The following is a 25,069-nucleotide window of genomic DNA, read 5'->3' on the forward strand; positions in this document are numbered from 1 at the left end:
TAAATCTATTTTTGTTATTTTACTGTCAAAGAGATTAAAGCTGAATGTTAAATTGAAATTTATTCTAATGGTTTGAACATTTATCACTGAAAGTATTAGCTTAGCTTTCCTCACCCTGCTGGGTAAGAATGATAATCATACCTAGTCCACTCTGCACTCTCTATACAATTAAAAAGTTACTCAGGACAAGTCTCTGTGTTAATGGTTTAATTATTATCCTTGCTTTATGATTAGAACAACTGAGGCCCTAAAAATGAAAATACATAAATTAATGAAAATAATCCAGTAATTAAAGAGCCGATGCAGTATTCTAAATCAAAATTTACTCTTCAGAAGGACATTAGCGCTGGACTAACAGAACTTAAGAAAGAAGAACAAAGAGAACTTGGAGAACAGTGAAGAATTGTCAGTTTTCAAATTAACTGTTTAATGACCAGCATTGATATACCTGAGTTGTGGCATAGTCAGTTACACCTGAGAAACCAGGATCCAAGGAGAGATTTAAAAAAATAACACCAACAGCCAAACTTCATTTTTAGAGTGCAACATGGAAAGACAGTATTAATATGTAACGAAAGGAGTTGGTTTTCGGTTTACTGAATTTCCTTACTTTCCATACAGGTTCTACAATTAATAAACAAACAAGTCTCAAATTCAATAATATAAAAAGAGTTTGAGCACAATGGAAATCAGAAGTAAACTCAGGCTTCTAGTTTCTTTCCTGTACTTCTTCCATAGGCATGCCAGAGACCCTCATAATGTCACACTACTTCAGTCTCAGATTTTTCAGTAAAAATAGATGCTTGATGTAGCTAATTTTTATGGACAGAACCATTTAACATGACCTAATTCTAAGAAGAGTAAAAACCAAAAGCTATAAATAAGATCTCTGGTGAAAGAAGGTTAATAAATACCCAATTTGAGATTTATTTCAGTTATTTGAAGTATGTTTATTCAACACTTGAAGTTCTTTTTAGTTCAATGGCAGATCTGATAGTAGATGAACCCCAGAAAGAAAACTACAGGGTAAGTAAAATAGATTTGTTGAAAAAAAATTAAGATTCCCTTCTTGGAGTGATTTCCCATCCTGGGGACCAACTGGTTTTTCTAATCCCCTTCTGCCAGGGTCTGGGACAAAGCCAGTGTGGATTGCCAGTCACGACAGGCCAGACTCTAATTTCCTCTTGGCCTCTCCTTGGCACACTCAGATCTTCCTCAGAAGACAGCAGGGGCACCTTGGACAGGAGAGTCCAGAACAGAAAGCAATGTCTGCCTCTGACAGACATAACATAGGAAAAATACCTGTGGGTTTAGAGGATCTTATACAATACTTTTTAACTAGGTTTTTTATGTTTGTTTCTTGTAGAAAGAGGGAAAGTGGCAATCCGCCAGGAAGCCACTCTACCGGGCAAAGCAATGAACTTAACCTGGAGTATATTTAAGCAGTTCCCTAGCAACTTCACCTATGAAGTGAGATTCTCTAGAAATTGGAGGTAGAGTTCTAGTCTCTGCCAATGGGGATGGCCCGATGATGCCACTTTTATCAGCTGCCTTCACTTCCTTGTCTCACCTACGACATCGACCTTCTGCCATTACCAAAGAAGCCTCAGAAATTAAAACCAGGGAAAAGGGGGACTTATGAGTTTGCCTTTATGACCTAGATCATCCACCCCATAATTACTTACAAGCAACATTCTGTCTAAATCGCTTTAAAAATGCTTTCAAGGAATATATGGCTTTCATCCCCCAATGAAATTTTTTTCATTGTATCTCTTCAAATTCCAGATCTTGACCTGGTTCTGTGTCCTACCACTGAGAATGGGTGAGAACCAACTCCAGGGTTCTCTCACCCAGGACACAAGAAAACACCTTGACGTGGATGGATCTGATCTCTGCAGTTCATCATTTCCACGAGCTCCTTGGGTGTTATGTTCTGTCTTTGCATGATCTCACTCTCACCCACTCTCTTTCCTCTTCTTTTAATAGAAATGCATTACATCAGAACACCAGAAGTCGCAAGTTGGGGATTGTTGCCGTGATTCACTTGTAGTGAAGCCAAAAGCAAGTTAGTCATCCCTTAATAAGCGAACAGAAATATCATTCTGTCTGTGAAATATTACATGTTCAGAGGACAAAAAATTTAAGCTGTGGATTTAGCCAAACAAGTGACTATTCACATGCTTTGTCCTCACATGTGTGCTTATTATCATGCTTAAGTGAGAGTGAAAAAAGACAAATGGTAGTTACCTCAGTTATTGCAGCACCAATGCAGGTCTGGGAAAGTGGAATGCTTGCTTTTCTCCTTCCTTACCTGGGACTAAATAGTCTCATTGTAGGTCTTGACACTAAAAAGCAGCCAAGACAGCCCCACACTGTACTCCCCATACATGCTGGTTTTCTTAGTCACCTTGGCTGAAAGAAAATGCATCTTTGGATTTGAGGCAAATCTGAGATTTTAAAAAAGAATAGAGATGAAGAGAAAAGGAAAATATTTTATTACAACATTTTTATGATTCTGTGTTGGTCTGGATAGGAAAGATGAAATAATGAACAGTAGATCCAATAATCTCTTTATTCCCATAGTTTGAGAGAAATTTTCACTTTGTCATGTTTACAAAAATATTCCTTGAAGGCCAGAGAGCTAGTACAAGGGTTTATTACATGACAGAATCTCATTAAATCCCTGACACCACATATGGTCCTCTGAGCACTGCCAAGACTGATCCTGAAAACAGAGCCAGGGATAAGACCTGAGTATTTCTGGGAATGGCCCAACATTCACCCCCAAATTATTCCTCAGTATTCAAAGAGCCCTGGAATCTGTAAAGCTAAATTTTCTGATTGATCTTGTGCCTTGCACATGCGAAGCAAGTGCTCTACCACTCAGTACATCCTTAGCCCAGCTAATTATTTATTATAACTTAACACACAGAGCCTACATATGTGGTGGCCACCTTTATGTTTATATGCAATTCTTGTATCTGTCTGTGTTATATCTAAACAAAACCCATGCCCATTCCCGCCTGCTATTTAACATCTCATTGCATCCCCCTCTTTTTGCATACCCCTATGTTCCCTCCTGTGAAAAGCCCTCTCTATTTTTCCCCTATGCTCCCCTATCCTGGATTTTTTGCCATCCTTATTAAATCCCATTACCCCTGCAACTCAACACCTTCTTGTGCCCTGGAGCACCACACATACACCCTATCAGCCTCTTGCCACTAGAATAAGAGTACTGCCATCTACATCTGGCGTGCTCCTGTCCCCTTCTCACATGTCACCGTAGACTGCCACTTGTGACCAGACTGACCACATTGATAGGCTTTTCGTGTGGGGCCCTGGCTCAGGAACTGATTTCAGCCTGTAACTCGCCCAGCAACTGCAAGAAATCATTGACACTTTGACTCCCTAGCTACTCTCCACCAACAGATTACTTCATTAGCTGAACCGACCTACCTTGGGCTTGATCACAGCAGACAAAGTAGGGGGATGTGTATTTCTTTATGTGTATTTCTGAAGGAACAATGTTGTTGATATACATATAAACCAGGGGTAGTGGACCAAAACCTAGTTATAGTCCCTGGCTACCCCAATAGTATACCTCCTTGAACCCACTCCATTCTTTCCCTATAGCACACAGCTGATACCAATTTATCATCTAAAGCTCCCCCAACCCATGAGTTTTTTGACATATCTCATACTTTGTGGCAGTATCTTTTTTTTACCTTGTTGCATAGATCCAGTCAAATGAAATGTCTTAAAGAAAGGATTTCTCATCCATTAGACTTAGGAACCCCCCAAATTCGAACATTGCTAGCGGGTCCTAAACCCTGAACATGTGTGATATTGGCATGACTTAAGCTTTAGTTGGTTTGAGATTGGCCTAACATCCCAAAATATGGATCCCACCAAGGGTCTTATATGGAACTAGGGCAGGCTTCATGCCATGCTGGCAATGACATGCAACATGAGAGAGCGCAAGAGCTAATGTGTGATATATTATAACGACAACCTCTAACTTGAAGAAAGTGGGGAAAGGGAGCCTTTATTTTCCACAAGACCTAGAAGAAAGGCTTTCTGGAGTGAGGCAAACTGAAGACTGGCCTGAAGCCCACAGCTGAAAGATATGATCAATTGCTTTCTGAGAAAGGCCACCCTGCTCTATTCTAAATCTAGGGTAAGATTTTTTACCCCAGTTTATTTTGCATTTATGCAAAATAACAGTCACTTTTATCACTTTGCAATAAACTCTGGGTATAATGATTCTGCTTACCCATGTTGTTGGCAGCACTGGTATTACTGAATATGGGATCCTACCTCTTGTGGAGAACAGTAGTACATACGGAGAGCACAACCTATCTAGTCCACCTCAATTTTTTTGTGTTTAGTAAAGAGAAAAGGGGATATAGCTAAACACACAGAGCCTAACAGAGCATACTTCCTCCCTAGACAAAGTATACATCCTGTTTTTCTCTATAATAGTGCACACGTTCTATTTTTTTTTTAAACAGAGTACACGTCCTGCTTTTCCCTTAAACAGAACACTTATCCTGGTTTTCTTCTTTTCCTGTTTCATCCTAAGCTGATGAGACACATTATAAATATCCATCCCCACCTAAAATAAAGGGTTGTTGGAGTTATTTCCCCTGAAGAGGCTCATGGATGGTTTTTTAATCTGAAAGCTCTCTACTTACTTAGGATCCAATATCTTCAGCTTCACTTACAATTTATCATCATCATCATCATTTTGATTTTCAGGTCATATACAAAAATATTTAAAGATACTACCAGATTGGTGCTTGTTATCACTCATGGCTGTGCTCAGGGAACCATGTGGTGTCCAGGACTGAATCCGGGGCTCCTGTGTTCTAGTCTATTTAGACATATCCATATATATATATATATATATATGTTATTGTTATAGGAGCCTTATTTAGCAGTTCTTGAGATTCTTATGGGCCATGAGGGCCATATGGGCAGCCCCTGGTAATAGGGGTGCCTCACACATATTAGGCATGTGTTTTACCACTTGAGCTATTTCCCTGGCCATAAGAGTAATTATTTGTTAATCACATTGTCCTCACCTGAATTTCATGGTCAAACTTAAGCTCCAGTTGAACAAGTATGTTAGTTATACATTTTTCTGGATAACTAACTTCCCTAACAGGATAATACTTCTGAGCAGATAGAAAAGTGTTAAAGTTGACTGACCACAGCTGTATATATATATTTAAAATAACCAAATTCCTGAGAAATAGACAAGAGTTATTTGAAGGTTTTATAAGGAGATTTCTATGCAAGGGCCAAAGAACATAGACTACCAATGACATCTAAGTATGAAGAATGACTATGCACAGAGAATAAAAAACACTGCATCAGGAGCCAGAGACTTCCATTTAAGTCTTAGTCCTAGGTCTTTCTGACCACCTGAAATAAATATAGAGTGAATTTTAGAAAAATATAGTATGCTACTTAAGTATCTTGAGTCCTCTAATGTTTTCTTATGTCACTAAAGAATCAAATACCAGCTTTCACCATAGCCAATATTACCCCGATTGATCTCTCTGGACTCATGTCTCAGTGTGTTCTGGTCAAGCTACCCATATTTTTCTTGATTTTTTTCTGAAATGTCTTACCTTCAGACATCTTCATTTAATTTGCCTGGCTGAATATAGTCTTTCCTGGCCCCACCCACAATTAAACCACAATATACCTCTCCATCTCCATCATAATATATTGTTTTAGATTTTTCTTGGTCCCATGGATGATATATTTCATTATAAGGCTTCCTTTCTTCATTCTGCTGTCTACACTAGAACATGTTTTTCCCAATAATTAACTATTTGTCTCTGTAGTTTACTTCTATATTTCTATTGCTTAGAATAGTGCCTGGAATATATACTTAGTAGGTGGAGAGTAAAAGCTCAAATGCAGTGTCTTTTGAGTGTGTTCTGTCTCACTAGCTTGAGAAAGACAAAATGAAGTAATGAATATACTCACATTTTGTAATCTCTTAGAAACCTACAGAAATGTAACTGTAGTTATTATAAGAGGAGGAAAGTAAGAAACGATGAGTTCTTGTTAGTGAACAGGTGTACAGGTATAACCCTAGAATTAATTTTTCATTCTCTTGTGGAGCCCCTTATCTTCCCAGGGATTTGGCAGCATCTTGTGAAGTAGTGGACTTCTGAAAACCAGAATGCCTTAAGTTCTTTTGCTGCCTGTGCTGGTTCTAATGACGGGACTGTAGTGGGTAGGCACAGTGGTGTCATGTCCATATCTTCTCACTGCTTCAGACCTTGCTAGCTCTACTTGCAGCCTCATATGAAAATACCATAGAGCACACTTACCTTATTCCAAGCACCTATGATTAAAAAACAGTTTGTGTATACGTAGCCCAGCCCCCCCCCCAACTCCCCAAAGTGGGATAACTCTGCATTATGTGTATCCACTCCCACAATTCCCCTATAAGATTCTTTTCCATTTGCCTACAAAGGTAACTAACTGGCTTACTAATGAGTCTATACTTTATCATTTTCCTTCCCTGCCTTCTATTGCCATTCTCTTAGCCATCCTTTAGAGATGATTTGCCAAAAGTATTACTTGTATCAAGTCTTTGACTCTGTGTTGATTTTGGGAGGAACCCGAACAGTGACTTTAGGTTTTTAATTCACTTTCATTATCTTTAAAATAGAGACAGACCTACACAGATTACTTTGAGAATTCAGATAAAATTAACATTAAAAAAGGAATATTGCCTGGCATTTAGGATTAGGGTTAAACCATATGAGATATATGTGAAAATATGTTATTACATATAGTAAAATATGTGCTTCATTATTGTATGAGATTCAGTCAATTGACTTTCAGTGAGAATTTGCTTCACCCTTTTGTTCCACTGTCTTACCAAGTCAGAACTAAACTTCCCTGCCATGAAATCAAACACATTTCTGGCTGGGTCAGGGGATGGAGAATTTATTTATTGTGTTAGAAATAATTTGTCGTGGTTCTCAAAGCTTCTGTCCTTAAGAAATCCCAGGAACATCTCAGCTACAACCCTCCATTTCTAGATATAAAAATATTATCTAGAAGCAAGTGGTGATGGCTGATAGTTTCTGTCATTCTTTTCGCTAGGGCCTTGATCCTCCTGGGAGGTGCTAATATTGATATATATGGGGGAGAAAGAGCACCTAGACTCACATGCTCAATTTGACACTTAATAGATGTATCATCTGGGATATACTGCTGTTACTCAACTGCACTCTGTGCCTCTGTTTTCTCATCTGCTACCCAGAGATAATAATGAACTCTACATAGCTATTTCATTAGAACTGATGCAGCATACATGAGAAATTTAACATGTAAGGAAGAAACACGGGTCCACCAATTGTGCCACTGGAGTTATAGCGATATGGAATGAAACTGCTCAAAATAGCCTGATACACACATAGTTTCATTGGCAGTAATGTTTGTTGACAAAAACCATATATACCAAAAGTCATTTATTGTTCTGTTTTCTAGTACTTCTCAGTTTCTCTTTTCCTTAACTGACAGAACTGTTCAGCTGTTATTGTAGAATGAAAAGTGGCATATTATTGTTCACATTTCCACTGAAAGCAAGTGGAGTTAACAGGACATAGTAATACAAATATTTGATGAGAATAGCTGGATAGTGTTTAAAGTTGGTGTTCCCGGGCCAGGGAGATGACTCAAAGGCTAGAGGGTATGCTTAGCTATGGGACTCCTGGCACTACATGGTCCTCAGGAGCACTGCCAAATGTGGCACACACAAAAGATAATACTGAGTTTTAGGATAAGCTCAGAAGCCTGGAACCACTGCATATTTTTTCAAATAAATTACCCAATTAGGTTACAGTCTACATACATCATCTCAGGTTGGAACTATGATGGGGTGGGGGGAAAAGGGAGAAGAATAATGGTAAGTGTCTACAGAATATTTGGCTTTGTACAGAATATTGCATTTGTCCTCTAATTTAATCTTCAAAGCAACTCAGAAAGGTAGGTCTATTATACACCGAACTTCAGGGAGCTGAATAACTTTACCATGGTTAAAGTATTTTTAAAAGTAGATCAGAAGCTCAGAAAACTATTTCCCAATAGAGTTCTTTTGGTAAGTAAAGACTTTACACCCCTGACCCCCAACCACACAATTTCTCTGTTTTGGCCATGTGCTAATTGAAACCTGTTATCAGATATTAGGCTTAACCTAATGCCTAAGCCACACCATAAGGTGGCCAGCAGCAGTTATTAATTATAAATAGTGATGATGTAGCAAAAGCAGTGGATAAAACATGACAAAGTACGTAGGAGTAGCGGCAGGAATCTGACCTGTGCTGAACAGTGAGACCTGGGAATTGCCTGCTATTGACAACAGAGAGGGCAGAAAGAAGCCACAAGCCCATTTCTAATGATAAGCACGCACAGCCTGCTGGAGACAAAAACAGATGTGCCAGAGACAAGTCTTTGATCAGTCCAAACAGCATTCCTTTGCCTTTTGTAAGATCCTATGCTTTTTATATAAGTGTATCTCTACTGCCTCCAAACTCAGAAGGAAAAAGAGGCTAAATGTATATCATATTGCTGGGAAGGACTAGTAATTTCTGGATTTACTGCAAGAATTCAAATTAAAGTTTGGCTTGCTACAGGATTTGGGTATCATCCCTCTCCAAAGGTAGTGCAGGGAGGCAGGAACTGTTTCATTTTTATCTTATATATGCGGCACCTACAGGAAGCTGAACAATGATATACTAACTGAACTTTCAGTATTTGCTTCATATTTTCTCTGGTGACATTGACTTATACTTCATTTGTACCCAAAGGCTACTGTATTACATGCATATAATTTCCATCTTAAATAAACAGATGACATTGAATTTAGTCCTGTCACTTACACAGAGACAAAAGGCTGATCTCATTAGACAAATATATATGGTTAGAGTATAATCTAGAAAAGTAAATGAGGAGAAAAACAATTTAGGTAGGGACTACATACTGAAATAATTGTATTTTTAGTTGCAGTGTGCTTTGAAATTGTATTGCTCATTTGTCAGATTTCATTTTGAGAAGGGAGAGGTTTTTTTTTAAATAAAGGAAAGTTAGAGACTAATATAAATACTCCCATGTGCCTACCATCCAATGTCATATCTATTTGAAAATTCTGTCCTTGCAGTTAATGCTGTTGGTTAATACTGTTGGATGATTTATGATCCAGTGGGAATATGTTTGAGAATGTAGGAGGTCACTGTTAATTTCACAGAAATACCAGACAAGCATAGAACATCTCAAGCAGAGCAAGACACTCTTTGTGGGTGTCCTAATAGCATGGATGATGTGACTTCATCTATTTCTGCATCACAGTATAAAATGGCAGTCCATTGTTGCAGACCCCTCACTACTATGGAATAGAGATTACTAACCTGTTAGTATACATGACTCTGGGAAAGTCGTCCCAACCACTCAACTACACCTATTCTGCCATTGCTGCATTCCTTCAAGTCAAGGTTCTATTGTTTTGCAGGCTTCAGTTTCATGTACCCCAGTTCTGTTGCTACTCTCAAGGTAGTAGGATCCATATTTCCCTTAGAATGTTCTATATATTTGTCCTGAGCAAATCAATCCTACTAAAATTGATAGACTGCTTCTCTACTTGGTTGTCTTACTGACATGTGGCTTTGTCAGGCAGAAAGCGAAGATGGCTTTCATGTACAAATATCACTCTCTGGGTAATCCTGTCCTATTCTAATACTCATAGTATTTCTTAGACTTAACTAATGGCTCACAAATGTGAATTCTATGCTGGGTCTCAGACAAATAACAGATGGGGAGACCAAAGCAGTTTTGCTTTGTTGGTAGTTAGACTCAATAAAAGTCTTCTGTGTTTTATCACCATATATTACAACAATCCATTTATTCTATGTGTATTAAGTATCTGCACTATGCTGGACATTAATGTAATTCCTGAGGAAATAATGAATATTATAATGTAGGTTTACTCTAAAGAAAATTAGGATCTAGTCGAGGAGCTTTAGGAAGTTTCTCATAATTTGTAGGCAGAGGTGAACCACAAAATGAAGAAAATTGTTATAGTGATAGGATAGGTAGAGATAAAGGGCACAATAGGGTGCATTGTCTATAGTATGTGTATGAGCATGTAGCAGTGGGAGTGCCAATGAAGCATATATTGGGAGAGGATGCTGTAGCTAGATGTGAAAAGATCTTCCCATTCAACTTCTCAAAAAGAGTACATTCTATTTATTGGCATCTACTCCCAAACACAAAAACAATAATTCAAATGTATGTATTCCCAGGTTCACTGCAGCACCAGTATGTTTCCCAGGATATGAAAACAACATAAATGCCAACAACAGAAGAATGGATAAAGAAGGTGTGGTATATAGACCACAATGGAATACTAGGCCGCTATAAGAAAAGGTGAAATCATGCTGTTCACAGCAACATGGATATAACTGGATGGTGTCGTGTTAAGCTAAGTCAGAGGGAAATTGACAAAAACTGGGTGATCTTGCTCATCTGTGAACTAGAGATAGACAGAGCAAAGGAAGAGGTAATGTCAAACATTGTCAAACCTTGTCCTTGGATTAAAAAACTTATTGACGGGCTGGAGAGATAGCATGGAGGTAAGGCGTTTGCCTTTCATGCAAGAGGTCATCGGTTCGAATCCCAGCGTCCCATATGGTCCCCCGTGCCTGCCAGGAGCAATTTCTGAGCATGGAGCCAGGAGTAACCCCTGAGCACTGCCGGGTGTGACCCAAAAAACACAAAAACAAAACAAAAAAAAACTTATTGACAGTGCTGGGGTATGAGGGAGTGGAAAGGAGAAAGAAGTGACACAGGGACACTAGTGAAAGATCATGGAATATTGCAATTATTTTTCACATTGATACCACAACACTACTGCAATAACCTAAAATATAATGTATAAGTATATCTCTCCATTCATTCATTTAATGATTACAAATATTATGTGAACAAGATAGATATGAATGTCTTTAAAGAGCATTAAACTTTGAGAATAGACAAGCATTAGGCAATTTAAAAATATGCATGGCGTTCTCAGATGGGAGAATTACTAGATATAAAGAAGAAGAGTTAACACTAGTCAGGAGAAACTTCATGAAGGAAGTGGCTCCTGAATTAATTTTTGAAGAGAAGAATTAGGTACAAGTATGTGGATTATACAGGGTATCCCAAAATGGATGCCAGAAGAAGTGATTCAAGCTAATAAACTGTGAGAAGTGAAGAAAAAAAATCTAAAAAGGCAGGCAAAGTGCAAATCACACATGGTCTTGTTTGCCCATGTTGGAAGATACCGTCTATTTTGTTGGCAACTGAAAGTCAATGACTATGTTATAAATGAGACATGAGATTATTCACATTGTTTCTTGGGATGATCATTCTCTCTGCATTGTAATCACGAAATTGGTAAGGCTGGATAATGGAGACAAAGAGAGGAAATATATCATAAATGCAATGACTAAGTTGCTGGTGAAAAGGTTTGAAACTTGGTGGTGATAGTTGTTGGCTTAAATGAGAAATTGATGTCTCTACCTTTTTACAGATACAAATAGCTCAGGGAATAAACCAGGTAGTCAACGTTTCATCCATGACAATGGTTAAACATTTGAACCACATTCTTAGGCATGGATCTTCCTTTCCTTTTGTGAAGTTGTCTTTTTGATGTTAGGGGTGACACATATAATTGTGGTATTCGTGGCTCTTGACAGTGTCGCTGTGTTTTCACTCAGCATGCAAGGTGATTTTGGTGACTGAATTTAACCTCATGACCAAAAGGGAAGTGTCTATCACTGATCTCTCTTTGAGCTCCTTGGGTTTAGGTCCCTTTTTTTTCTTTTATAAGTTTATGCCACACGTAAGGGTGCTCAGGGTCACTCTTCCTATTATTATGCTGTGTGGGTGGTATTTCCTAATGGTGTTAAGGAGATCATGAGGTATTAGATTTAAACCAGGGTCTCCCACATGCAGAAGATGTGCTCCAGTCCTTTGAGCTGTTTCCTTGATACCCAGATTTATGTTTTAATGTCCTGTTAAAGATTGATAGATAGACAGGTCTATCTGATGTGTGACCAGTTACAAAGTTCAGCCATAAACCGTATGAGTTGTCCAATTAATTCAAAATTCCTCTGTAACACATACAGTTAGCACCCTGCTCAAATCTTCTAGCCCTTACTTTTGAGAGTACACCTGTCTGACTTCAAATGCCAGCACCCACACTTCTTTTACAGGGTACCTACTTTGTCATATGTTTGGAAGGCAGAAGTTCTGTAGAATTAACACCCCTTACTGGGCTGGTGAACTTAGTGCAGCAGGTAAAGTGCTTTCGAGTTATAATCCCCAGCACCACATATGATCTCCCAAGCCCAGTCAGGAATGATCCCTGAGCACAAAGTCAGGAATAAGCCTGAGCACTATAAATTATGCCTCCCAACCCAAACTAAACAAAATAAATCCCTTGGTAACTATAACCAATGGTATTTGGGAGCTGAAATAGAATACTCCTTAAGGATGAGTTTCCTCTTGGGTGGCTATATTTTAACCTGATTTCTCAGAGCTTACACAGTGAATTTGAGCTCTACTTGCCCACAGCAATGGCTTAACCACATACCATTTATGGTTCCTTTCCCTTTTTTCTCTCACTGACCTGCTCTTCTTCTGAATAAATAATCTGTCTTTGATTTCTTATTTCAGGGTCTGCTCTTGAGGAACTCAAACTAAGATATTGTCTATCACTCAAAACTTTCATGTTAGTTTCTTAGTGTTCTCAAAATACTAAACCATTCTAAAGACAATATCCAATTACTTATGCCAGCATATATAAATTAAAAATGAAATTTTAGGGAGTAAAATTAGGATATCTTGGTCTTTCCAGACTCTCACCTTTTGATGGTGGATTCATTTCACTGATACTAATTTTCAAACTGTAAGTATACAATAAAATGTTTTCAAATGTCTCTGATAGATTCATGAATGCAGATGGCTGGATGCTGCATTTGAACTGCATTTCCTGTTTATTTGAGAGCATAGTACAGATTTTTCATTATGGTGCAAAGATAACCACATGTTGGGACCAAGATATACCATAATTCTGCACTGTACTGGGAGAAGGGATTTAATAAAAATAAGACTCAAGAATGTACCATAACTCCTTAAAAGGGCTTAGGTGGGTTTTTTTCCTGCTAGGAATGGAATCCTTTAAGATTACATCATCTCTCCACTTTAGCGGATGAGAAGAGAGTCAGGCTTTTTTTTTTCTTTTTAGAAAACCACTCAAATACACAGCAGTGTCTTTTGCAGACCTCTGGAACATTTCAGCAGGTAGATCTCATGTTTTGGTGTTCTCTGTTGACAGCAAACGCTGGAATATTGCCCAAATTGGATGAAAATCCCCATCTTTACAATTTTGGATATTTGCTGTTACCGTGGTAGGTGTGTGGGAGAGACAGCTGATGTGTTCACTGGATTCCTTCCCAGGCAGTGATTTCCTGGGGAGTATATGTTAGTGGAGGCAAATTCTACATGCCTTGTCATTGCTGCCAGTACAGGTGCTGAAAATCTCCACAATATCAGTGTGCTGGATGTCAGTAAATCTGACTTGTTTTCTCTGCCAAGTTTCAGGCTGCCTTTCTCCTTGCTGCACGCCATTGTTGGATACTGATGGAACAGAGTCTAACTCGGATTGCTGAACAAAATGTGTGTGAGTATGTAAACTCTTCAGCCCTGAAATATATATCATGAAGAAGTGCACAAATATAAAGTGTATAGTTCAATGGATTTCATGAAGGAGGAACTTCATAAATTAGTATCAACGGTAACAAAAGGTGAGTATGGAAAGACCCAAAGATCCTAACTTTATTCCCTAAAGTTTCATTTTTTGTTTTTGTTTTGTTTTGTTTTGTTTTGTTTGGGCCACACCTGGTGACTCGCAGGGGTTACTCCAGGCTATGTGCTCATAAATCGCTCCTGGTTTGGGGGACCATATGGGATGATGGAGGATCAAACCTAGGTTAGCAGGAGCAAGGCAGACACCTTACTGCTTGTGCCACTGCTACGGTCCTAAAGTTTCATTTGTAATTCATATATGATGCCATAAGTAATTGGATATTGTCTTTAGAATGGTTTAGTATTTTGGGAACACTAAGAATCTAACATGGAAGTTTTAAGTGGTAGGCAATATCTTAGTTTGAGTTCCTCACACCCATATAAACATTACTTATATTAAGACAAAACATCTCCAGCTCCCTGAAGCCTCCCTGTAGTCTAATAGTTTCCAGAGAACTATTCTACCTCCTACCAACAATGATCAGTTCGGTGGCTGGAATGATAGTATAGGAGCAAAGCATTTGCCTTGCATGTCTTGCCTAGTTTTATCTGATACTGTCTATGATTCCCTGAGCACCACTAGGAATAATCCCTGAGTACTGCCAGGTGCGGACCCAAACAAACAAAAACATCCATCACTTTTGCATGTTCTTGAATTTCTGATAAACGAAATCATGCAGTATGTACTCTTTGTGTCTTCTTGTATTCAACCTTTGAGATTCATCTGTGCTGTGTGTATCAGTCATTGTTGTTTTTATAAAACCTATTTTTAATCTCATATGCTACTGTATAAATATAGTACAATTTGTTTTCTCCCATTTCCTGGAAGTACCTTTGCCTTTTCATTTTGGGAACTTTTAGAACAACTCTTTAGGGGCCTTATTTGATATGAGCTGGAAGGATCTGCAGGGTGCTCTGGAACCCTGCCCTTTGTTTGCTCTGGAAGGGGTGAAGCTGTTGCAGAACTAAGAGTTTGGCCTTGTGAGGAGTCATGGGCTCTGCTCTATAGCTCTAGAGAAATCACCTTCTCCAGGAAATATGCCTTGAAAATACAGATATGTGCTCTATGATCTCCCATGCCATGTCTTATCCCTTCCCATATACCAAGGTAACTTGAGTCTTACTTTTATTAAATACTGATTCCCAGTACAGTGCAGGAACATTATACTCAGGACAGAAATATTCTGGACTAAGCAACATGCTCTTTCTCAATGTCCTTGGGATCCCCAGCAATTATTAAGCAGCTTCCCTCTGCCTGTCATAAGGCCTAGTTAAATCATGAAATGTAATCATTAGCAAAAGTACAATTTCTCCCAGGCTGGGGGTGGGGGTGGGGAGTGGCAGGTGAGCAAAACAAACAAGAGGAACCAAACACATAGGAAAGAGGATTATTAGAGTTTATGGGTCTATGGAGCTTTATATCTACAAGTAAATATGTAGGAAACAAAAATAAAGAACAGAGTGTTGCATTTCCAGACCAGTTCTCAAAGGAACACAGACACAAATATTAGTTTATCAGTCACTGTAGAAACAGGGCATTGAAATGAGAGGTGAAAAGATTTAAAGCATTCTAGTTTAACACTTTCTTACTCCTTTTCCAAACATTGATAAGAATCAATATGAAACTTCAAATTAGGTTTTGGTTAATTTAAGAAACGGAAGAATTGAGGGGCAGGGCACCTGCCTTGCTCATGGCTGACCCAGGTTTCATTCTTTGCACCTTATTTGGTTCCCCAACCCTGCCAGGAGTGATCTCTGAGCACAGAGCCGGAATAAGACCTGAGAACTGCTGGGTGTGGACCCAATACTGAAAAAAATAAAGAAGAAAGAGAAGTGATGGAAAAGGGAGTGGAGGGGAAGAGAAAGAGAAAGCAAATGAAAGAGAAGACTTGGTGCTATTTTGTTACCATATAAGTAACATAGCACTAGAAAGTTGAGACAATCTTGGGAGAGGCTAGAAAACAGAAATATCCCCATAATGTTTACCTTAATGTTAATTAATCAAATGAATTACTCAAATAATTGTTAGACTCTAATGTGCTGATTATGTTATGAGGTAGCTTAGGCATTATTCAAATCGATACTAGTGGGCTTTGTAACTTCTCTTAAGCTGTGAAAGGGGCAACATATTCTTAAAGTGTAAAAATGAAATGCTAAAGAATAGACCATTCTGAAGTGAAAGCATTCTCCTAATGACACATCACTCTGTAAAGACACCCCAACAGACAGCAAGCTGCCTCAGCGGGGAGCCCTTGGATTGTTTTTGATAAAGCAGAGACTTTGTCTTTGGTTGCTTGCCCAAGTAAAAGACGAGCCATCAGCCAGATTGCTTCCTACTGTGGGTCTGGAGCACCTTCCTGGCATTTGGGGTTATTCACAGTAGCGCTGAGTGTAAGGCCTCCGTGCACTCAGGGAGTGGAACCATGGCTGGGCCGTCCTGCACCTATGTAGCATTCTGGCACATTTCAAAAAGTAGCTTTACCAGAGCCAAAAACTAATCAACCTCCAAAGAAAAGCTTTGCAAAGAGGAAACTTAGATGAATTTCTGGATCAGTTTAGGAAAAGATGGGGGGGGAGGGAGTACCCAGAGAAGCTGATGACAACTGAAGGAAATCTCACTTGGTTTCCAAATCTTGGACCTCACCCTCCTGACAGATTCTGTTTATAGAAATATGTGTGGTTAATTAAAAGGAGAGTGTGGTTAAGGCAGCATAATAGGTGAAGGGAAGTTTTTCATTTTTTCTTTAAAATATGTATTCAGGCTCAGAGTGATAACACAGTGAGAAAGGGTGTTTGCCTTGTATGCAGTCAACTTGGGTTAAATCCCTGGCATCCCATTTGCTCCCCCACCCCAGCTTTTCAGGAGTGATTTCTGAACACAGAGCCAGGAGTAACACCTGAGAGCCATTGAGTATGGCCCCCAAACAAAAATGAGTTAAGAAATAATATATGTGTATATATATATATATATATATATATATATATATATATATATATATTTAGGTAGCACTAGGAAGATAGTTAGGGTGAAAATATGGATTTTCATGCTTATTTATAATTTAAATGGGAAACAAATGAAAATATATTTAAAAAATTGAAGACGAAGGGCCACCTCTCCTGTATCCTGCTGTACCCTTGCTTCTTCCCTCTTCTGCTTGCCCTTGTATGATGTACCAGAGGGTCTCCTGCACTTCCAGCATTCTCAGTCTGAACCTCTGCTTTCAGAATTCCTCTTTGAACCACATACAGAACTCTAAAAACTCACATACCTGAATTCACCCCTCTCATCTTTAAATGGGAATTTCTTGGCAATGCCTTTAGAAATCCATTTAAAAAAGGCTTCTCAGGGACCTATACATACAGCCAAGCTTGATAGTCCTTCCAACCGCTCCTCAAACCCTGTTGATTTTCCCTCCAATTTCTCCCTCGTGCATCCTCCTGTATTGCATTCCATTACTTATCTGTCTATAAAACAGGCAAATCTTCCTAACTCAAATATTTATATTCTTTGCTTTTAGTCAATCCTCTAAACTGGAACCAGATTTATTTTTCTAAAACACAAATCCAAACTGATCTTCCCTCTGCTTAAATCCTCCAACTACTCCCTTTGGAATGAATGATGGAGCTTATTTGTTTCTTAGATGATGATGGAGAACAGCGGCTCCTTATCCAAGGCAGGCTCTCTCTCAGCTGAAGTGGTTTCTTTTCTTTTTAACTAAAAAATAATATAAGATTTTCGAGAATATATAAGTTCAGAGTTCTATATGGATTCACCAGCTTCCACTAGGGATAACATCTTATGTAATCACAGTGTGATTCAAAATAACAAAGCTGACTTTGGTATAGCACTGAGAAATACCGGCCTTATTTTCATTTCACTATTTTTACATGCATGAAACTCTTATCACATAAAAATACAATTAAAAAAATCTCTTTGTGTAGCCATGGTCCTCAACTTTAGTGGCACATTAAATTTTCCTGGGGGAGCTTGAAAAATGAACCCATGTCAGGCCACACTCTAGACGATGCTTTAGTCTGGCACTTCTCAAACTTGAACATCTACACAGATCAATTGGCATCTTGGTAAAATCGATTCTGATCTAGTAGGTCTGCGTGGAACATGAGATTCTGCAGTTCTCACATAGTCCCAAAATATGTGGATTGCTGCTGCTGCTGCAGGCCTGGCATCCTGTTCAGAGTAACTCACCCTGTTTCCAGAATAGTGGAATGAGAATTTACAAGTGTGAAAGAGAAAGGCATTGAATTACTGAATTCCTCCAATAATACAACCATGTAGCCAGGGTTAAAAACTATTCTGTGACAGAATTGGAAGGCTGTGTCATCTTCAGTGGTGACACCACCTCAACTTTATTTGAGCCATTTGAGATCATTTCAGTCTTCCCTGATGACTCAATACCAAGCATCTCTTGAAGGAAAGAAAGCCTTCATGCTTTATAGTACAGATGTGGTCAAGTCCTTGGGACCCCACATTAAACCACTTAGCCAGATCTGCTGAGAATTACCAGGAATGGCCCTTGGATTCCCATATTACTACTTGGGAGACCCCTCAAAAAGGAAAGAAATCCTTGCTTCTGTAAAACTCATTTTTAAATAAAATTTAAATATATCCCATGTGAACTCTCTCAACTTGGCTCTCACTTCCACTTCTATTTCTTCTCTATATTTTTCTATTTGGAGACAGATGGGAAGAGACTGCTTTCATATTCAAAATTTCATGAGACTGTGTCCTTGAGAATTACTACCTAGTCTCTTCATTTCTTGTCAGTTGTCTCCAAGCCCACAAATATTATACAAATGCTCTTTGTTTAACGCTATACAAGACTCACTTTCAGTTACTGACCTTGTTTTCTGTCTTAACAGGGAACAACTCAAGGCATCAGCTAGAAAAGGGACAAGTGAAAAAATTGTCACTTCTCTGACACTATCACTCATAAAAATAACTACATCTGTTTCCATCCTTCCCACTGGTGAAAATGAAGACCATTACTCTCCTTCTAAGATGAGCTCCTTCAGTTAGGTTCTGGCTTTCTTTTCCTTCCTTATAGTATCTGTTCTCTTCTCTTCTCCCACATATCCTAATCTTTATTATGAATTTCTTTCCATGAATTTAGAAATAGGTTTATTTCTCTCCCATACTTTCAAAAAGGCCTCACTGACCCCATTTTCCTTCCAACTTCTGCCACATTTCCCCCCCCCTTTAAAAAGCTTTTTACATTTGCTGTCTTTAACTACACTTCAAAGAGTGATTCATGCTTGCTAACTTCATCTTTTTACCACCTCCCACTCATTTCTCAAACCAATCCAGAGGGTCTAGACTGTAGTGTCTCCCAGAATTCTTCCAAAACTCCACAATGACTTCTAAACAAGTAAAGCCAATGGCTACTTGCATTGTCATTTTCTTATATGCAGTAAACACAGTCAAGTCTATTATGTGGTATCAAAGAAATACTTCAGAAATTTCTAAGTTAGTTAAACATGTTGAAGTATTCGTGTATACCCAATAGGCTCTATTAATGAGTGGGTCTCAATTCTTCATTGCTACATATGGTTTGAAACCAGCACGCTTATCCCATGATGAAATTCATGATATAAGTTCTCTTCCCCCTACCTAGTTTGCTAATGTTTTCTGATGAACTCTTCGACCTACTTTTTACATTTGTTAGTAATCAAGATTCTGTCTTTGGCATTTCTGATCTTGTCACATTCAATAAGCTCTCGGGAAGTGAATTCTATCTCCATGGTTTTACTTGTCACCATTTATGCTGACTAATGCCCAATTCATGTCCGCACCTCACCACTCTTCCAGAATCTACATCTGACTTTTTCTTTGCCTCCTAAAGATCTATAAATACACATTATGGCAATATTTCAACTGATCAGTAATCAAAGAAGATTTTTCCAAATTGGTAATTTTACCTGTTTCCTTTTATAATTATCAATATTATTTTCTTATGTATATAGCCCAGTAGTAACTACTCCTAAGCCAATCTCACCATTTTAACTTTCAAATTCTATTGATTTAGGGCAAGGGGGATGGCTCAAAGGTCAAATACATGCCTTGAACTTAAGAATTCAGTTCCTGGCACTGCAAAATACAAACAAAAAACTCCTATGATTCCATCTTCCTTTGGGAGGTGGTGGTATTTTCAGTATGTGTTTTAAAGCATATTTATACCTTGGAATTTTTTAATAGGGTCACCAAAAAAGTATCTATACATGAAGAAAAATGTGATAGATGTTGGATGGATGTTAAATAGATGTCTTTACTTAGGAACTATAAAGTTTTAATATGTTACTATGCGGGGCCAGAAAGATAGCATGGAGGTAAGGTGCTTGCCTTGCATGCAGAAGGATGGTGGTTCAAATCCCGGCATCCCATATGGTCCCCAGAGCCAGGAGCGATTTCTGAGCGTAGAGCCATGAGTAACCCCTGAGTGCTCCGGGTGTGACCCAAAAACAAAAAACAAACAAAAAACAATGTTACTATGCACTCCACGTGGGAATATGATTAAGGGAAACCACAGATATTGTTTCTTAGAGTTATTTGGTTGCAGAGCTATCTTCTTTGTTGCATTAAGGGAAACTTTCAGAAACACATTTTGGAAAAGAATTGCAACATTTATCTCTTGTTTTCTCCTTTTTGTGGTTAACCTCTTATAGACTTAGATCAGTTTCATGAGTGGAGGAAAGAGCTCTTCTATTTCCCATGATTTGTTTCTTCAACTGAACCTTATCTTCAAGAGCCATCTTTACATATATTTGATCATAATTCTTCCCATAGTTTTGACATCCTGCCCCTCATTCACTGTCCGTCATAAAATTCTTACTGACTTTGTGTTTCCTTGGCCAGTCATTTATTGCTAGAGAAATGTTGAAATCTCAACTATAGCAGTGTTTTTAATCTATTTCTCCCTTCAGTTTTATTACTTTTTACTCTAATATTTTAATGCTGTTTTATTTGATGACTACTTATTTAGTATTGTTAAATCTTTATGGAGAAGTTATCTCTTTGCATTTGGAAGTCAACCATATCTAAAATTTATACAGGCACTCCAACTTTTTGATTAATGTTCATATGGTTTATCTAGGTCTATCTTTTTTTAATACATCCTCATATTTAAAGTTATATGCTTATAGGATTAAATTTTGTTTTTATTTAATATACTTTAACGCCCCTTTTAATTAGTATATTTATACCATTCAAATTTCATGTAAGTAATGATTATTTGAGTTAATATCTACCATGGTTGTAACTGCTCTCTAGCTGTTTTGTTGTCTCCCCAGTTTCAACCTGGCCTGATTTTAATTAAGAATTTTACATGGAGATAGCACAGCGGCGTTTGCCTTGCAAGAAGCCGATCCAGGACCAAAGGTGGTTGGTTCGAATCCCGGTGTCCCATATGGTCTCCCGTGCCTGCCAGGAGCTATTTCTGAGCAAACAGCCAGGAGTAACCCTTGAGCACCGCCGGATATGACCCAAAAACGAAAAAAAATTTTTTACATGACTCCGGGGCCAGAGAGATAGCACAGTGGTAAGGCATTTGCCTTGCATGTGGTCAACCCGGGACAGACCCAATTCAATTCCTGGCATCCCATATGGACCACAAGCTTGCCACTAGAGATTTCTGAGCAGAGACAGAAGTATTCCCTGTGCATAACATGATGTGGCCCAAAAACCAATCAATAAAGTTTAAAAAATGAATTTTATATGATTCCATTTCATTAATCTCAATTATATTTCACAAAATGTTTCAGAGAGATAGCATATAGGGGCTAAGATGCTTGCTTTGCATGTAGTCTACCTCAATTTGATCCCTAGCACCACATATTTCTGAGAACTGCCAGGAGTTACCCTGAGCTCAAAGCAAGAGGCAAGCCCTAAAAGCATTGTCAGATATGACCCCAAACCAAAAATCAAAAGCAAAGTAGTTACGTTTCTCTAGCACTTACGATATAGTTTTAACCTGAGTTCAGTATTATTTACTGCTTTGTTTCAAGTAGTACAGTTCTCATGTCTTCTCTTCATTCTTGGCAAAATGTCTGGTGTTTATTCTACTTATGTATAATCCCTTAATATGTTGTCATTAAAACTGCTTTAAAATATTTACCCTTTGGGGGCTAAGCAATAGTACAGTAGGGAAGGGTGCTTGCCTTACATGTGGCCTACTCAGATTCTGATCCAGGCATACCATATGATCTTTCAAGCTCTGCAAGGAGAAATTCCTGAGTACAACCAGGAGTAATCCCTGAGCATCACCAAGTATGGCCCCCACCAAAAGAATAATTTACATTTTAATCTATTAAAATATGATAATTAAAAGATTGTACTTTACCCTCATTTATCCCTTGTCATATTCTTTTTATTGCATGTAAATATTTAAAAAAGTATGTAAGTCTATTGCATAAAAAAAACATTTCTTTCAGGGCAATACACTCATTTTTCAATCTGGGACTACTCCCAGATTGTTCCAGCCCCTTGTATTTGGGGGCCATGAGGACTAAAGTCTGATGGTGCTTGGTGACGTGACTATGCAGTACTGGAGAACTGAATTTAGAGCTTCACACTAAGTGTGGGATGGGGAGGAGAGAGATAGTGGGGCATTGGTGGTGGGAATGTTGCACTGGTGAAAGGGAGTGTTCTTTTTATGAATGAAACCCAACTACAATCAAGTTTGTAATCAGGGTGCTTAAATAAAGATGTTATTTTGTAATCACTGTGTTAAAATAGAGATGTTATTTAAAAAAAAAGAATTTGACTGATTCTATATATATCGTTACTTATTAGATGGTATTATCTTTGCATGTAGCATCATGGATTGGTGTGGAAACCACTCCACCTCCCAAGTGTGATGTTTTCCCTCAGAATAAATGGTTGTGGGGAAAACGAATGACCCCCTCAACATTTTCCGGATCTCCTAGAGGCAGCTTGGAGCAGTTACCTTCTAGTAAGAGTGAAGGGGTCATGTGGGTAACTCCTGAAAAGCCCTTTCTCTCTCTCCATGAGTGTTTGTGTGAATTATTTTCCAGACCATCATCTGATTTCAAACACGCATCTCGCCAGTATTAGAGGGTTGGAACCTAAGGATTTAATTCAATAAATAAGCATATGCTGTGCTACTTGAACTATCTTGCTGGCCCCAAATTCTCTTCGTTTTTGTATGAGGGAATTCTTATATATTCTTCACTTTGAAGCATAATTTTGCTGGATAGAGAATTTTAGGTTGGTATTTTATTTCATTTCTTTTTGTTTCTTTGTTTGCTTGTTTTTGGACCACACCGGATGATGCTCAGGGATTACTCCTGGCTATGCACTCAGAAATAGCTCCTGTCTTGGGGGACCATATGGGACCCCAGGGATGAACCAAGGTCTGTTCTGGGTCAGTTGTGTGCAAGGCAAATGCCCTACCGCTGTGCAATCGCTCTGGCCCCTTATATCACTTCTTAAAATATTTCACTCTAGTGGCTGGACAGATGGTACAGCAGGTAGGACACTTGCCTTGTATGTGGCCACCCTAGATTTGCTCCCTGGCATTCCATATGGTCCCCTGAGCACTGTCAGAGGAATTTCTAAACACAGAGTCAGGAATAACCTGATATCACTAGGTGTGGCCCAATGGACAAAACAAACAATATAAATACATATAGATGTGTATACATACATTTATATGTATATATCCATTATTCTTCTATAGCTTTCATTTTCTCTTCTTCTGACAGTCTAATTACATTTTATCTTGTCCCAGAGTCTTGAATGTTCTAGAGTATTTTCTCTCTTCATCTGTGGATTCAAGCTTTCTGTTCTTCCCTTGACTATGTTGTCTACTGATGTTCATCATTCTTTATTCCTGATGTTATTTTGATTTCTATAATTTTATATTCAATTTTTGATCTATCCTGAGTTTTCATATCTTTCTTGTATCTATCATTTTTATTTCTGTCCTGCTGTAGTTTTTTATTTCTATAATTCTATAATCTTTTTTATTTATTTTGAGTTTCCATATCTGTATTTGTAGCTATCCTTGAACTAAAATAACACTAATGATAGTTATTTTTAAATTCTCGTCTGATCATTCTAACAGTTAATTCCATACATCTGAGTATTATCCTGATGCCTCCACTTTCCTCCTCAGACAACAAACATCTTTTCTTTTGACATGACTTACACATTTTTCTCCACAAAGCTGCACATTTGTATCAGCTCACTGAACCTGATGTAAATAGGCTTTTGCTATGAGTACTTAGATTAATTTAGCAATTGTGATGTATTTGCTTGTGTCAATATGTACCAGAAGCTTCACATTTCCATACATTGTTTCTGTCTCTAATCTGGGGCTTTGTGCTTCCTTTTGGAAGCCCCCTCAGAGAATCAGTGTTTTGGAGCTCTTTCATATATAATGCACTGTTTATATTTCTTGGTGACCCCTATTGGTCTGGCACCTCTGTACAGGGATGGAAAATATTATAGAATCTTCCAGTGAAATCTCAGTCTTTAAATGGGTCTATACTTATGACTATGACTCTCACTAATATTTCTGTAGTGCTAAAGTGTTTTTCCCTACACTTGTCAGCTCTCTTCCTTAAATACAATACTCAGAATCCATTTCCTTGAAGTCCTGATACCTTTGGAATCTTTCACTTCCTTCCAGGTGAGAGAAGGAGACTGACAGTGGGGACAATCTACCTAGGCTCAAGTTTCCTAGAAGAACCTAGGCTCTAACAAATTCCTCTCCCCTGGAGACAAGCCTGCATTATGAATACGGAGTGTACTTCATGATAACTCTTCTACTTTTCCTTGCCACAACATCACCTTGGTAATCAAATGGCATTTACAGAGGAACAAGAAAGTATGACCCCTCTGCTCTGCCACCCATACAGAGACAGTGCCTTCAGAACTGCTACTTTATACCCAGTTTCCAGCCATTTGTCAAAATTACCATTTAAGTGTTTCTAATAGAGGCTTATGCTGGGGTAAGTAGACAGGTTCAGTGTCTCTATATACATATAGCTTGAAATAACAGGTCACCCGATAAATTCAGATTTCTAATGTGTCCCCTATTTACTTTTGGGTTTGGGGTCACACATTGCTGTACTCAGGACTTACGTCAGGGTAATGATCAAGGTTCATTTCTGGTGAGAGTTGAACACCATATGGGATGCTGGGAGTCAAACA

General features: G+C 38.4%; 1 protein-coding gene across 1 annotated transcript in view; it reads right to left on the reverse strand.

The window, feature by feature from the left end:
* The window catches only part of PTCHD1 (patched domain containing 1), a 57,743-nt gene that overhangs the window by 18,276 nt on the left and 14,398 nt on the right, over positions 1-25,069 (reverse strand). The gene's annotated exons all lie outside the window — the stretch shown is intronic.

Source organism: Suncus etruscus, chromosome X (genome assembly GCF_024139225.1).
Source record: "Suncus etruscus isolate mSunEtr1 chromosome X, mSunEtr1.pri.cur, whole genome shotgun sequence".
NCBI lineage: Eukaryota > Metazoa > Chordata > Mammalia > Eulipotyphla > Soricidae > Suncus > Suncus etruscus.